At 40.3% G+C, this 16986-nt stretch overlaps 1 protein-coding gene across 1 annotated transcript in view; it reads left to right on the forward strand.

Moving 5' to 3' along the window:
* The first annotated feature begins 3141 nt into the window (after positions 1-3141).
* The window catches only part of LOC111968473 (leucine-rich repeat transmembrane protein FLRT2-like), a 64255-nt gene continuing 50410 nt past the window's right edge, over positions 3142-16986 (forward strand). The window contains exon 1 of the mRNA XM_023994058.1: positions 3142-3386. The gene's annotated coding sequence lies outside the window, so the exon portion shown is untranslated. The remainder of the gene's footprint in view (positions 3387-16986) is intronic.

Genomic DNA, 16986 nt, shown 5'->3' on the forward strand with positions numbered 1-16986 from the left:
GCCTGGCACCGACGATTATACCACGCTCAGCCGCTTGGGTCACTTGTTTTGTCCATTTTAACGTTCATTCGAACAGTAACTGAAAGCCTTGATGCCTGTCTGCTTTATATAGCAAGCCCTGGCCATGTGACTCACTGTCTGTAGGAGTGAACCATTTTCGTGAACGGGGTGGTGTATCTACTAAATTGGCCACTGATTGTATCTTTTTTTCTTTCACCAATGAAAAACACAAATACCCTCCCCTCAATGTTTTGTCATGCTGACATGAAGTAAGGTGACCAGCTGGAAAAGTTATTTCAAAGAAATCACACATTTAAACCTTAAAACTATCACACAACGCCATTTAGATTGGGAGTAAGTAGCACTGTGAAAGCCAACCCGTGAGACCCCAACCCCGGTCTCCCCTACTAGATATACAGTATCTAGAGATGTGTTCCCTGCTATGAAATAATGTTGGCTTGTTCTTCTCAGGGACATCATTCAAATGTAACGTTCCTAATGGCACTCTATTCACTTTGTAGGGAATTGGGTGCCATTTGGGATGCACATCAAGTGTCAGTGTCCCTTAGCATCCATAACAACAGCACCGCTTTCGGTCTAAATATGTTTGTGTTTCATATACCATCTTCCTTACCCTTACCATTCAAAATGTTGAAATGTTGAATCTGAACAATATATATTTTTGTATAATGCACATTGTAGCAAACACGTTACCAGTTAACACCCCCAAAAAGTTGCTATTTTTATGTGAGAAACATCACATTTAAACATGTTATTCTCCTCACATGTTGAAAGGTTGTGTTTGACATCTGAACTCTAAATGTAATACATGTGAAAATATAGTTTCACGTGAAATTTAAGATCAACATGTGAAAACAGCTCTTTTATATGTGAAAATGTGATTTCACATGTTTGTTTTTTTAAGGGCACACAGACAATTCTTGCTCGGGGACTTACAATAACAGACAATAACAGCACATACCAACTCAACTCAACGCACACTGACGCGCACACACACACACACACACACACACACACACACACACACACACAGAGAGCTCAGGGACAATGACATCTTACAGAGTTCATTTCCTGCAATCTGCAGAGGTAACATTATATTTGTGTCTGTCTGAACAGCTAAGAGCTGGTGACGTATCGAGTGTGGTCTCTAACGTTCACAGAACTACCTCCTGGGGGGAGAAAAGGGAGATTCCTGGGTTGTTTGAATGAATCATTCTCACACTCGAACAGAACATACAGAGAATCTCTTCTCTTTGAATGCTTCTTCATTGATATACATGTATAGTTTATGTGATACTGTAGCTGATGTTCTCACACATACCACTATCAGACACATTCCTGAGGTGTATTAGAAAAGTGACAGAGTGATATTTGTTGTATTGCATTACCTGCAACGATGATCTAATCAAAGGTATGACCTGTTCTTTAAATGGCACGTGACACTACAATCTCCCTGAATGTCTAGGGGCCCTGCCCAAAATATTGCACAGATTGGACATTGTGGTGTAGTTGACAGGATTGAAAACTGTGACATGTATTACAGTTCTTTACTGTAAGGGGTTATGACTGGTTGGTTAATTGGTTTTGGAGTTTTGTTGATTCCACATCAATAATGACAAATTTGTTGACATTGCATTCTGTTCATTTTAGTTCATGTCCATGTATGAGATACATACTACTTACAATATTTTGTAAAACAATTTAAGTTCCTTCTGGGTGACAACAAAAAGCATAAAGATAGAGAACTGAGATAGAAATCTATATGGGTTAAAACTCCTTAATGATTTTAAATGAGAGGACCAGAAAATACTGGTGGGAGAAGCTATAGGAGGACAGACTTTCATTGTAATGGCTGGAATGGAATTAATAGACAATGTCAAACCTGTGCTTTCCATATGTTTAATGTGTTTGATAAGGTTCCATTTATTCCATTCCAGCCATAACAATGAACCTGTCCTCCTATAGCTCCCCCACCAGCCTCCTCTGGAGAAGACACATAGGCATCCTATTCCCTATGTAGTGCACTACTTTTGACCAGAGCCCTATGGGTCAAAAGTAGTGCACTATATAGAAAATAGGGTTCAATTTGAGACAGCCATAGACCAGTGGGAGCCTGTGCTAGCTAGACCTTGTCAAAGCACTTTCTCTCACCCAGATAAATAATAAATATGGGCTAATACCTAATCTGTGGATCCACACGGCTCCATTATTCACATGCACAAACACAGAGAGAAGAAGTTTCTAGGCATACTGCCGTCCAGTCCTGTTGATTTGAATTACAGTATCCCTGTTGACATGAGATTGAAGAAAACACATTTTCTTTGTCCCAAAACTACTAACAAGTCAAGAGTGAGTTTTATATATGTTCTGCCTGCGTCCCAAATTGCACCCTATTCCCTATTATGCACTGGTTTTAGTCAAAAGTAGTGCAACCTATATGGAACGTGGTGTTCTCCAATGGGGTGTTCTCCAATGAACTACTAAACGGTTCCATTACCGTCAATACTAGGAGGGGTTATGACATGATGTCATTACCTTTAATGATGCAATGCACACGTGTTCTGCAGCATTCAGATGAGACACATCATGTAAAAATAGGTCATAGGTAAGTCATGTGAGATGACGTAAAAGCACATCGCACTGTAATGAACCAGTAGATATCCCTTTCTAAATAACAGAGCTAACTAAACTAAACTAGCTAGCTACATAGACTGTTCACTTTGACCTCATAAAAACCACCGCTTAGCTTGAAACGTTTCTGTACCTCTTTTTTTGGGAACCACTCATTGTTCACAAGAGTACCATTTTCCCTACCTTTGTTGAAGTTGCGATTCTGTTCTAAAGCTTGGGGAGTTTTAGCATGCTGGACGGATCATCACATGGTCTTCATCTGTGAGATGCAGAGACTCCTCAACCAGCTTGGCCACTCTCACTTTTTCCTTCTCCCCTGTGTTCTCTGGTCTTCCCCAGGCTCTCCTTCCTTCACGAGGCCTGGAAACCCGACCCTACTGCACCTGTGAGCTCATCGCTAGCTGGGCTTAGGGGTTAAATAAAAAGGAGAGGAAGTCGAAATCCCAACTGGAGGTGTGATGCCTGCCTGTGGAGGGCTGGTCCAGGGCTGAGGGGGAGTTGAGGAAGAGGGACAGAGGGAGTGAGAGGGTTAAGTTACACAGGATGAAGAGAAGGAAATGCTGAGGTGTTGATCTCACCGAAAAGTTGCTTGAGCCGCTGAGCAGTGGTCCCGGTCTCCTGCTCTCTCTCTCTGAAAGTTTACAAGTCAACCGTGCAGTACGAGGAAGGGGGAGCGCCACAAAGGACTTCGAGACTGCATGAATTTAGAGTCCCTGACAGCAGCCCTAGAGAAGGTAAAGAGCCAGCCTACCTAATTACCTGATATAATGAGTATCTATATGGGGAACCGTTAAATTGTTGCTGCATGCGCTTACGGCTGGACAATTAATTAAAATCTTTATGACCATTATTTCAATGTTTACTAAGACATGTTTGGTAGAGGTTAGATAAACCTTATAAAAGTATGTATGGTGAAAAAAACATAATGAACGACAAAACTATCCTCAGAGTTATATTCAATGTTACAGTACACTGAGATCAAATGTGAAACAAGAAACCATATTCAAAGTTATATTCAAAGTTATATGAAGATCACATGTAACACAGCATGTATTACAAGGAGTAACTCAAGCTGAAAGTGTTCATTTATAATGCAATACACATGCAAGGGTAGTTTCAGAGATGGTTTGAATTCTTGCTGGCCTTTCAAGTATTATGTCCAAAGACACAGCGTGAAACACGTACTGTACTTTTCAAATATGTCTTAATATATTGTAAGGCACACAGATTTGCCCTGTAGATGGAAATACGGCATTATCCTATTACTTAATTTATTTTGTTGAGTGAATTTCCTCCTTAATTCCGTGCTAGTATTTGGAGAATAAGACTACAGAATATATATAAATATATATTTTTAATGACTTGTCTTAATTTGTAAAGCCTATATGATGGTATTTTATTTTTAATTTTACTTTATTTTACAGTACAGTATTTTCTAGGTATTTACAAATAAAATACTTGTTACAATTGTAATTACACAATAACAACATATGAAATACTAGTTTGTTTAATCAAGCACTGCGTCACTAGCGCACCGTTTGAAACCAGCTTAACATGTAGTTGCAAATTCAAGTTTTTGGGACGTAAGTACCATCACTATCATACAATCTCCTATTGGAAACAGTACTGTAAAATACAGCGATGCCACAAAATGCAATTCATTGAAAATACACAGATGTCATCTAGTCTGATGTAATGTATTGATGTCAGTTCTTTAAATCTGAACATGAATTCAGAATAACTGAAGACGGGCCGCAGTCCATGGAATCCGTATAACTGTTCACCGTTTCCCCACTTCTGGGAATTTTGTTCACTGGAAAGGGGTTACCTTAATTTTGACAGTAGCTTACAGGCTCAGTGGCAAGTAAAATTCTGTATTTCATATTACAGTACATCTACTGTAATATAAGGCAATTTTGGGTTTTTGGACACATATTTAACCACTTTTTTTTGTTGGCTCAAAACTACCTCCATACTTCCATTTTTTAAATCAGGACCAGCTTACATTCTAACGAGTCCCATGGCACTTGTGGGGGTCGGAGAGAAAAACGGAGAAAACCATAGTGTTTGTGAGAATCTCATCTTTCCATATTAGTTTGAAGCCCAAATGTTTCGGACGCTACATATTAGTTTGTAGCCCAAACGTTTCCATGAGAAGACCAATTTTTGGGATATCTCATGGTCTGACAAACACCGCTGTAGCTCAGCCACCTTCCACCGCCAGATGTGGAAGGCCGACATAGGCGGATGTGGTGGATTGAGACGCAATAGACACTTAAGGATTTTAATGAATATTTGTATATTCATTGTATATGTATATTACTTGCACTTCTAGCGGCCTTAACAAAGGCTTCTAAACTGACAGGGCAAAACAGACTAAAAGGACATGGCAAAATTCTCAACCATTTTAAGATGCACCATGCAGAAATCGCGCCGCCATTTTCTGCTTGCAAAATGTAACAAGCAAGTATAGTGTAGAGAATCATTGTACCATCTAAACCATTTATATTTTTTTATAAAATCATAACCAAAAAAAATAATTGTCGGCAGTGTGAAGCTGGTGTACAAAACAGAAAGTAAAAGACACAAAAACTAAACTTGAATAACGAAATTGGGGTTAAAAAAAGGGATATAAAAAAAGGGAAAAAATTTAAGAAAAAAAGGAACGGGAAGCATAGAAAAAGCACACATAGAGCAGATCTACTGCTTCTTAATTGCTTTCAATGAGAATGACAGATTTATAAAACAAATTTCTATGTAAATTTGGTCAGGTCGCCCAAAAAGTTACACATTGCAGCTTTAAGATTTAAGACTTTCTGCCACTTCAATCTGTCCCCTATACATTTTTAAATGATGGGGCACTATAACCACATAGGAGTTAAATTCACTGTTGCATCAAAGATAGCTTCTTATAAGGCATGCCTCAAAATATGTTAATTACCTGGAAACAACAATACCATGCACTCACTAGTGGTCAAAAGGTTTTTGTTGCTCCAAAAATGCAGTAATGTACTGTATTCTGTGGGGTGGAGTTACAGTACCATTTGAAATGCAGCATTTCTTTCCCCGCCCACAACATTTCCCCACAATGCATCCTAATGTTAAGTATGCTGCATTAAAACATTTCACAGTATTTTACTGTTGATAATAGACAAAATGACTGTATAATTTACAGTTTTCCGTTACAGTGTGTAACGTGTACGCTAGGAATCGGGAAGCAAGTACAGGGAGTGAATTTAATAAAGAAATGAAACATGGAACAAGAAACACGAGTAGCGTAGAGACATGAAACACAGAAACAGAGTCAATAACGCCTGGGTAAAGAACCAAAGGGAATGACAAATATAGGGGAGGTAATCAGGAAGGTGATGGAGTCCAGGTGAGTCTCATGAGGCGCAGGTGCGCGTAACGATGGTGGCAGGTGTGCGTAATAATGAATAGACTGGCGACGTTGAGCGACGGGGAGCGGGAGTAGATGTGACATGACATAGTGTAGCTTGGAATAGTAGATTTAAAACAACAGACAGAACCAGATCAAAATCTAACAACAGTTGTTTCATTCGTCAAAACGGGATAAAATGAAAGTCTCAATGGGGGTCTTCACTACTAGGCCTCTTGAGCATTGTACGGATAGGCTCTTAGAAGAGTTCAGTGTGTATATCTACTGTATGTGTTTGCAAGGGCATACTTGTGTGTGTGTGTGTGTGTGTGTGTGTGTGTGTGTGTGTGTGTGTGTGTGTGTGTGTGTGTGTGTGTGTGTGTGTGTGTGTGTGTGTGTGTGTNGGGTTAAGTTTGTGTGTGTGCATATTGCATGTCTCTGCTTTCCTAGTGTGTTTGCAGTCCATCCACTTGTCTTTTACAGTGTTTTGATCAAAGGTGAAACCACAGTTATGGTTGCTATCCCACCAGCGCCTCTTTTTAGCTGTTTGCCCTGCAGTTCTATTTACTGACATTAATTAATTCAAATACTACCTCAATCATTAAATCCTGGACAGAGCTGTTCAGAGAAATAGTACTGTTCAGACAGACCAGAATTTGTATACATCTCACAACTGTACTGTGGTTCAATAGGATGATTGTTGTATTTCTATGAAGCCGATTGACCAGTGGAAGAGCTTTGAAAACATCTCAAGATCAAAAAGAGCTTTTGTACTGTTCTACAAAAATATGAGATGGAATAGAATACAAAACTTTTACCAGCAGTTTTTGTTTTGTAGTTTTAGGTTTGTTATATCTAGCGCCTGAAGAAGTTTTCGAAAATGTATTTACTAGAAAAAGCAACAGTTTGAAACAGTTTGGCTCCCAGACATTTATATTGTGATGAAAATGCATTTATGTTGGCTACTACTCTGTATGTTGACAAAAGCAACAACCCCTTCTGGGGCTTTCCCTTTGCTTATGCCACCGAAGTCGCAGTGGATTTACGTGTTGTGAGACGTGTGACAGTGACAAAGTGCTGACATAACAGTTTCATTGCTGGTCGGGTCGCTGTGGACAGGTCACCTACTGTACGCCACTGTAGTTGTAGAAAGATAAAACACACCAAAAAAACACACACACAAACGTTCACATACAGAAACACAATACACGTGCATGCCCACGTGCACACACACAAAACAGTGAACACTTGCTGAACTTGCCCATTGACAGTACAGTCATTGGGTACTTTATGACAATAGTACAGTATATCTTTAGATCTCCTCTCCCCGGGCAGGGCTGGTTTGAAGCTGGTTCCCCTTGCTTTGGAAACAGGTTAAAGTGGCTTCCAGAACCAGGACAGAGCTGAAATATGTAGTAGCAAAACTCTGTAGTAAATGGATGGTTCCAGGGGTATTCTCTTTCACAAATGACGGGAGACGTATTGAGGCTAAGCAAGGACTTGGGCTCTTAACTCCAAACTGTGAACAATGTCAGGGCATACATTTTTTGGGGGTCTCTTGTTTGCTGGTCACAACGTGCCTTGTCCTCATGTTATGCTTATCGTTTCGTTTTTTAGTTTGGCAAATTTTACTCCCCCTCAAGGCAGATCTCTAAAACATACAGATGACCCACATGAAAAAAGACTACAGTATACTCTGGTATAAATACTATAGTATTCCCTGTAGTATTTTTGCAGACTTTACTGTAGCATTCACTGTAGTGATTTTGTAGACTTTACTGTAGTATTGACTGTTGTATACTGTAGTATAATGTAGTATTTCCAGTTACCTATAGTATAAATACTATTGTAATTAATGTATTGTTCTTGAGGATCGTACTATACTGTAGTATTTACTATAGTGTTTTGTTTAATTATCTTTGACATAGAAGTGGAGTGTGTGTGTGTGTGTGTGTGTGNNNNTGTGTGTGTGTGTGTGTGTGTGTGTGTGTGTGTGTGTGTGTGTTTGAATATGTGATCTTTCTATAACCTGCAAAGATTTTTTTTAATTGTTTGTTTCTATATTTGTTTTTGAAACAAAGTAGCATAATTGATCTAATGTTAATCAAATATAATTAACATACATGTGTCTAAACTCCAGTTTAGATGCTTTAGGTACTTTCACATTTTATACTTCCCAACCCGGCAGTCAATCTAAAATCAGGTTGTGGTTGAATAAAAATTCCAAATGCTAGATATCTCCACTCTGTCTTGATTGCAATATGAATTACACATCACTTTGCAATCCATCATAATTTGACTTTCTGAAATACTTGTTGTATTGTGTTAAGTAATTGTATTTTAATTATAACATATCAGATTATAATCTTGCTTGATGAATTCAACAGCCATGTCTGTCACTAACAAATACAGTCATTGGTGGCAACAATACAATTTACTTGAAATGCAAGGCACTCTGGAAAATATGCAAATAAGCCTTTACACTAAACAGTCTGTTAATTTAACACAGAAAAGTGTGGACCCATATAGACACTGGACCATTGTTTGCTGTGTACACATGATTGAGGGATACTACAGTGTGTAGTATAGTATTCTACAGTATACTACAGTTTACTATAGACTTTTATAGTAAGTACTGTAGTATTCTATAGCAAACTGTAGAAGTTTTTCAATACGAGACTGAATAATTCCACACCTAATTTTAGAGAGTTGTCTGGGTTTTTCTATGAAGCATATAGTGAGTAGATATCATCAAATGGAGCAAAAAATCTCATATTTAGGTCTTATGATCAGGCTAGATAGAGCATATCAACGGTAAAATACAAGATTACTGTTGAATTGAATCGGCTGAACTGTATTCCATTGAAGAGAAATCTAGCTCAATGGACCAGATAATGCATTGCTTAGCAGGGGGCTCCAGCTTCTTTCTTCGGTTATTCAAATTACCAAATTATTTATTTATGCATTTATGCTGTTAGCACCTCCCACTGAGACCTAGCCAGTGGTTCTGAACAACCATTAGCCTTGAATCCTCTACTCTCCTCAAGGGTTGAAAAAATACTCTAACTTCCCCCAAATTACCAGGTTTTCCAGAAATATTGGTTGTCTGATTCTGGATTTCCTGCTTTTTCCTTCCTGATTCTGGGAATCTTCTAACTGGGATTTCAGGAAAACCTATGAATTTGAGGAACGTTACAGAAATTTTGCAAACTTAGCCGAAACTGAAGCTCAACCCATCCAATGCAGCATTAGCTCTGTAATAACTGGGCTATGTTAAAAAAAAAGGTTGTTAACGATCCGCTGGTGTATTTCAGATTTTCCAAAAGCATGGACTCAAAACTTGTTCCAAGATGGTAAACATTAGACTCTTGCTTCGCTCCTAAAGAATTTGTTGTGGTGTCGGGGTACTTGGCTAGAAAAACATATTAGCATCATTCCAGAGGCAGAGGAGGAGGGAAATGAAAACAGGAGAAAATGACTAAATTGACTTTAATGGGCATTTCAAAGAGGTCTGGGAGAGTAGGGGTTGGCAACCGGTGGGTTGTATTCTACTTTTGTTTTACATGATGCTGCCAAGAAACAAAGAGAAGTGGAAAAGTTTAGGTCTGCCAAGTGGGTGTGATGCTCTGCATCTTTATTAAAAGCTTAAATCCAAATCAGCTCCATTTGGATTAGACCTCATTCCTGCAGGCCACATTTTTTTAACCCCCATTAGTGGTTAAGCCTAACTCCTACATACATTCAGCCTGTTGGCATCCTTGGAAACAGATTCAAAACCATACATTTAAAACATTTTATGGAACAACAAAATGATGCAATGGTCAATAAACAACATTTCCATTTTTACTTCCAGGCAAGATAAAAACAAATCAAACACTAAGAGACAAAGGGATATAGAGATAACCAAGATTAGAACAGTAAAGGCCACACTAAATAGAAAGCATTTCATGCACATTCCCATTGACTGAGTGTCTGAGGATCTAGGGATCTGGTCAAAAGTAATGCACTAAATAGGGTACCATTCGGGACATTCACAGGGCTTTCTCCTCCTGTCGTAAAGTGGAGGTATGAGCCTGGTTGACCCAGGTCAAATTGCAATGCCATGCTTAGTTGATTACCTGGCGGAGGCTGCTGCTGTTCAGTAAGTGGATCCCCTAACCTTGTGTCTTTCACATTAAAGGGGCCTAGCGCTGGTGCAGACCAGACGGAAGACAAAGCATCGACCTCAGCTGAGCTTGGGGGGGGGGGTAATAGAGATTTTTTTTTGTTGCTAAAGCTCTCTCGCAAGCTCACATAGAAACAGACTGTGGCGCAGTGGTCTAAGGCACTGCACCGCAGTGCTAGCTGTGCCACTAGAGATCCTGGTTCGAGTCCAGGCTTTGTCGCAGCCGGCCACGACCGGGAGACCCATGGGGCGGCGCACAATTGGTCCAGAGTTGTCTGGTTAGAGGGAGGGTTTGGCCAGCAGGGATGTTCTTGTCCCATCGTGCTCTAGCGACTCCTGCGGTGAGCCGGGTGCAATGCATGCTGACACAAACGCCAGGTGTTTCCTCCGACACATTGGTGCGGCTGGCTTCCGGGTTAAGCGGGCATTGTGTCAAGAAGCAGTGCGGCTTGGCTGGGTTGTGTTTCGGACGACTCTCGACCTTTGCCTCTCCCGAGTCCGTGAAATTGGGGAGAAAAAGGGAACAAAAATAAATAGAAAAATAAAAAATGACACAATTAAATCAAAAGTATAAATTAAGAAACAAACACACACAATCTCTGAAGGGATGTCTCGCTCCGCTCTCCTTTTCTTCTGTCATCAGAATTTTCATATTCTTTCAGAATAGCCAATGAGAGCTAACTGTCAGTTGTGAGAAGGGCACACAAATGGTTTATCCCTAGGTATGATGCAATGGTGTAGACAGAGCCAGTGGGTGACAATCAGTGGTTTAAGAGAGCTACCTAAAATAAGCATTATTATACTCTTAGCTGCACTGTAACTCTCTTAAACCACTGATTGTCACCCACTGGCTCTGTCTACACCATTACCAAAAACGTACCTAAAATAAGCATTATTATACTCTTAGCTGCACTGTAAGTTTTGGTACATTTTCAATCCCAGTTTGAACAGAATAACCTGTGTAGCCTATTATTCGTTGTCTTCAAAATTACTACAACCATTCAATCACGCAACCCAAAAGCATTATTGTAACAGGTCATGTAGTAGGCTACATTAATCTCTGAGAGGTAATCATTTTGATTGTGATTTGTAGCTGAAGACGGTGGTTAGGGAGCAATGTGTACATAACATTGCACACTCCATAGGGCATGTGGAGATGATTATGTTGATAGAGAACATCTATAGCCCCATCTGAGAAACCAGATGTAATATATGTGTGTGGATGTTGGCTCCATGGCACTGTTTGGTCGTTTTATTTATTTATACTGTACACACAAGAAAGCAAGCAAGAATGCATACACAAACACACATGCACACACGCGCGCACACATGTACAGTACACAGACACAACTGCATGTACCGTAAAATGACATACCACAGAGAAGGTTTTTTGGGGAAAGCGTTGTTTGTTTATGCTTGTAAATACTGTTGTCTGGACAGAAATGAGAAGTTTGAAATAGTCTGACAAATTGAACTGTGACACAAATTGAGAACTGTGAGAACCTTTTTAAAAAATATCGCTGTTATTGCGGCACATTTAAATCTTATCCACACCCACTGTTAGACCCTTATGAATACAGGGAGGAATTATGGAATAGTAAGAAAATAAAGAATAAAAGCCACAACACATGTAAAGCACATTTTCAGACTTTGTGTTGTATTGATTATATGCACATTGGTGCCAAATCCGAATTTGATATTTGGAAGCATACCTCAGACTCTGAATTCTCCAATTGACATCAAAGATTCAAGTAAAGGTCTAAGTTACACGTGAATATCTCAAGATACCATTTGGCCCATTATAAAAGTTCACTTCTTAAAAGCTTTTTTGAAAGTCTGTTTTACCTCATAAGACCAGGATGAGATAAGTGTTCCCGAATTGACTTGCCAAAGTCTATGGAGCGATCACACTTGGCTTACATCTCTTTTTTTGGTTATGTTCTCATGACTATTCAGTCATGTTAAGTATCAAATCATTAAAAGTCCATATCCCAGTGTCAATATCAAGTCAAACTATATTATAATGTAATGACTTCAATGTGGTATAATACAAGCCAGACTAGAGCCTATAGCAAGTTTAAAACTACCTGGACCAGTGAAATTGTGAAAGTCTGCTCTGAGTTAGTTTGTACTCCCTTTTGCACTGCATTGCTTGTTAGCCAAGTAGTTTGTGCTAGCCGGGAAGGGCTTGACAGAACATAAGTCACAAAAGCCTCACGTACGTGGAGACCCAAACTGTCCTATTCCTAGCTCATCCTCTGTTTGACGTAAGTGCACACTTCCACTCTATTCTTCAACACGTTTTGTGAAGTAGTTCATATGTGCAGCCGCTCGTATATCTTGTGACACGCATGTGCTGGGATCGGTCATGCCCGTGTGTAAGCCACTCACAGGGATGAGAGTAGAAGTGGGAACAACGTCAATCTCCATTTGTTCAGCTGCTGAGAGACATGATTAAGTGGCACAGATATGATCCAGAGAGACGCCTCACTTTAAGCCCCTAGACCCAACACACATGTACACACACACATGCAGACACACACACACACACACACGGACACACACACACTGTACCCACACATGTACATGCAGCACACACACACACACACCAGCCACACACACACTGTGACGGCTTGAGTTTCAGACCCTGGGTAGATTGACTGGCCGCTACTCCCTGTCCTGATTTATTGTTGCAAATGCAAAGATTCCAAGAAGTGAGTCAGTTTTTGTTGGCAAGGCAACCGCCCAGATCGGTTACAGGCTGCACCACGAGCCCCCGCTGCTCGCTATTTTCATGGTACACACTGTATCAGCCATGAAATGATACCACCACTAAAACAATATTCATTAATTGAGATTTCTGCAATACTTCAGGGTTTTGGCTCTGGGCCCTGGAACCTGGGGCTGTCCGGTCGGACCTCCAGTGAATTCTCCCAGGCCCTAGCCTGAGTGATGGCTGGGCTGGCAGGGATCAAAGCAGAGGATTGTAGCTCTTGTTGGTGAGATGTAGGCTACAGTACAGTAATTTGACCTCACTGCAAACACAGGTTATCACAGAAATGTTCCTAACACTGGCTGGGGTATTCTGATTATATTGAGGACATCTCAGCACAGCCTCCCTCCAGGGCAAGGACCCTGCTCTGCCCTGCCCTGGCATAGGGCTTATGATGATGAAAAACAAAATAAATACAAATGAACCTACCTGAAAACAAATGTGCTGCCAGGAGTGGTCATACAATATGTGGGTCAAGTTTTTCCATGACCATGCAACATCAGCAACAAAAGAAAAATGGTCATAGGCACAACTCCTGGACCTATTTAGGACCACTCCCTGGTAAAACATTTGTTTTCAGCTTTGTTTAAAATCTAAAATTCTACTGTCCTGTACCGTACCATATTGTACTGTACTCTTCAATGTTCTACTATGCTCCACTGTGGTATACTGTACTGTGATGTTCATACTTGTGAAACATAGCCTAGGCGTCTATGATTTGTTCAGATTTGGATCTGGTTCCCCCCGACCAAATGTGTACTTGTTTGGGGCTAATTAGAATAATGGCCAGTATGCTTTGCAAGTGTTTGTTTTTGCATTTATATTTTGGTCATTCAGTAGACGTTCTTATCCAGAGTGACTTACACTCAGCGCCTTCAACTAAGGTAGAAAAACAACATATTACAGTCATTGCAAGAAAAAAAATCTGTTATTGTAGTTGACGTGGTCTGTTGGTTTATTCTGTATATTGGACTACTTCGAACATCCTCACTTCCAGTTTTATTGCTTTTGAAAAAGATAACATACAGTAAAAGCATGTGATGGGAGCAATAATACATGTTTTGTTGTAATCTCCAGTTGGCTCCTCTTTCCTGTTAATTGGTTTGGAAAATAATTGTTGTGATATAATGTTTACTGAATTGACAATGTATGACAGTTGAAATTTGGCCATAGAATCAATGACCGTAAAAAACGTATTTTCAATGTCTGTAAATTACATCGTTTCAACATCTGGAAAATACATATTTTTACCTTTCATTCAGTACTTAAAATACACCTGTTTTCAACATCCAGAAAAGATGTACAGTATGTTCACCATTCGAAAAGTAAATATTTTCAACATCCGGCGTCCGTATGAGACATAATTTCAACATCCATATAAGATGTATTTTCAACGTCTGGAAAGATGTCTTCTTACCTTTCATTCAGCACATGACATGTCTCTGATGTCTGTGACGTAATTTTGCTTATTGAGTCTTGGCTGCAGGTATAAAGACATTGCCCGGGAAGGTACAAATCTCCAGTTACAAACTGTTGTCCATCACAACTTGGTCTATTAAATACCCCTGGAATGACATGGTGGAGTGCAGCTAGCAGAGACTGAGAGGGAGGAACGTGCCCTCCCTCTTTATCGCCCGGAGGAAAGTGCTCCTGTTAACGCCATTTGTTTTTTTCGCCGGGGGTCTTCCCTTTCCTTTCCGCCTGATGGAATGAAATGAGTGGACACCAGAGTCCTATCAAAAGTAGTGTGCTCTATAGTAAATAGGGTACCATTTAGGATGCAACCCCAGGCACAGTTACATGATGTATGGTGGCCTCTGTGAGGCAGGCTATTTTAGGCGGAGTGTGCCCATTAGCAAGGCTTTTCTGACTGTGTCGTAAATTAGGACACAGGGTCAATGCAAGGCATTTTATGTATAGGTAATGTACACTCACACAAATGAGCTAGCTAGCTAAACACAGGCCAGCTCTCTGTGTTTGCTGTCCACGCATTCCCATTGTCCCATAGAGGGCTATAAAAAATATAACCATAAAAATGTGGGAAGAGAAGTCCACATTTTGAGGAGTAAAATTATTTTTGTTAGAAAAATCGTGATTTGGGAAACAAAGAAACTCTAGAATGCATATCAAAGTAACTGTCCAAAGTACAAGTTTTCAGTAGACACAGACTGAGAAGAGGAGAGCTGTTGCCTGTGTTCTCAAGCCAATTCATATGTGTTACAGGACATGGAAACAAACTATGGTAAGCCACTATGTAAGTAAGTAAACCGTTTCACATGTAGAACACATTGTAGAATATTTTATTAAAAGCTAACCCAACAGAACTTAGTCCATGTCCTGGAAATAGCTTTACTGTGACATATTGTAGATAAGACACATGAATATGCATCTTGGCAGACTCAACTCAGTATGATTAAGTTATCTGCAGTGGCAGGATATTATCCAAGTTCCTGGACCAGAAGTCCCCACAAAATAGTAAACAAATAAAAAACAGACCAACTAGGGACATCCCCACAAGGTCAAACACTATTTCTAAAGGGTTTAGTGTTAATGTTAGAATTTGTTAGGCTTAGAATTAGATTTAGCATTAGGGTTAGGAGCTAGGGTTCGTTTTTAGGGTTATAGTTAAGGTTAGGTTTTGTGGTTTATGCTGGTATCAAACCATGGGTTAGACGGGCCAATTGCAACTTTCTGCCCTGTTTCTATATTGTACATCATACCGGTCTGGAGAGGGTGAGGTGTTAGGGTACGGGGTTAGGGAAAAAATTATTTTGAATGGGACTGACTTGTGTGTCCCAACAAGGTTAGTTATACAAGACTGAGAGACACAGAGAGAGAGAGAGAGACCGAGAGAGAGAGACAGAGAGAGAGAGACCGAGAGAGAGAGACAGAGAGAGAGAGAGAGACAGAGAGAGAGAGCACAGAGAGAGAGAAGACAGAGAGAAAGAGACAGAGAGGACAGAGAGAGGAAAGAGACCAGAGAGAGACAGAGGGAGACAGAGAGAGACAGAGGAGAGAGAGAGGACAGAGAGAGAGAGACAGAGAGAGAGAAAGAGACAGAGAGAGAAAGAGACAGTAGTCAGAGCGAGAAAGAGAGAGCTATTCTCCTTCTATCAGGGGGCAGATCCCATCTCACCCTCGTTCTGGAAAACAGATGATTTGTCTGTTTTCATCTCAAAGTATCATCTCCTAGCTCGCCCTCTTGCATTGTGATGAAAGCATTTTGTCTGCTCTGCTGTGCAGCAATACTGATAGAGAGACTGAGGCCTTTGGCCGTGGCCTTGAACTGCCTGGAAGTCCCTCAGAGTAGAAGAGTGGAAACGTTAGGAATCTACCTGTTCGCCTGCATGACTGTAAGCAGCAGGATAAACCTATCCTCAACCAAAACTGTGATGGGAGGAGGGAAAAGGATACCCAAAAAAGTGTTAGGTGTGTGTGTGTGTGTGTGTGTGTGTGTGTGTGTGTGTGTTGTGTGTGGTGTGTGTGTGTGTGTGTGTGTGTGTGTGTGTGTGTGTGTGTGTGTGTGTGTGTGTGTGTGTGTGTGTGTGTGGTGTGTGTGTGTGTGTGTGTGTGTGTGTGTGTGTGTGTGTGTGTGTGTGTTGCGCATATTGATTGGTTTGGTAGGGTAGGGTGGTAGAAGTGGTAGAAAACCAAGCTAAAAGCTGACAAATTAGTTTGCCATTTTGAGAATTTCAAGGGCAACAGGGACAGTACTGAGACTAGAAAATAAGATCTCTGGCATGTGGATATTTTTCTCCATCTTTCTCCGCTTAGGGAAACTTTCTTGGCATAAAATTATTTCACAATAAGTTACAATTCTCTACTGTTTTATGTAGAAAAATACACTTGATAAACTACACTTGATAAACTACACACTGGCTTTCATGCATATGAAGTAACCCATTTTACAATTTCAACCACAGTGTTAAGAACTGTGTAACAATTTACAGATAAGCATGATAAGCATGATACAAATTACAGTGTTTCCACCCACTGACAGGTGTTTGGTATGCGAGT

This window comes from Salvelinus sp. IW2-2015, linkage group LG9 (genome assembly GCF_002910315.2).
Source record: "Salvelinus sp. IW2-2015 linkage group LG9, ASM291031v2, whole genome shotgun sequence".
Lineage (NCBI taxonomy): Eukaryota > Metazoa > Chordata > Actinopteri > Salmoniformes > Salmonidae > Salvelinus > Salvelinus sp. IW2-2015.